The sequence below is a fragment of the Mus pahari genome, chromosome 2, assembly GCF_900095145.1.
Source record: "Mus pahari chromosome 2, PAHARI_EIJ_v1.1, whole genome shotgun sequence".
NCBI classification, from domain to species: domain Eukaryota; kingdom Metazoa; phylum Chordata; class Mammalia; order Rodentia; family Muridae; genus Mus; species Mus pahari.
Window position 1 is genome coordinate 110,032,504 of NC_034591.1, and position 377 is coordinate 110,032,880.

Here is a 377-nt window from a genome sequence, read left to right on the forward strand (position 1 = left end):
CATCCAGAAGTGAAGTGTTCATGCAGACACAGATTGTCCTTCCTACTCCTTTTGAAAACAGGTATAGCCTGAGTAGAAGACAAAAGAACTAGAAAACCAGTGGGGGATGTATGCATCAGGTAAAGCTAAGCACAGAGGCACAGACACTTACGCCCTAAGGTACGATGTGTGGGGACTGGTCATGATGTTCACTCTGGTGGTTTGAGTGAAAATGGCTTCCACGGGCTCATAGGGAGGGACACTATTAGGAGGTGTCTCCTCATTGGAGGAAGTGTGTAGCCTTGTTGGAGGAAATGTGTCATTGCAGATGGGCTTGAGCTTTCAGATGTTCAAACCAGGTTCTCTCTCTCTCTCTCTCTCTCTCTCTCTCTCTCTCT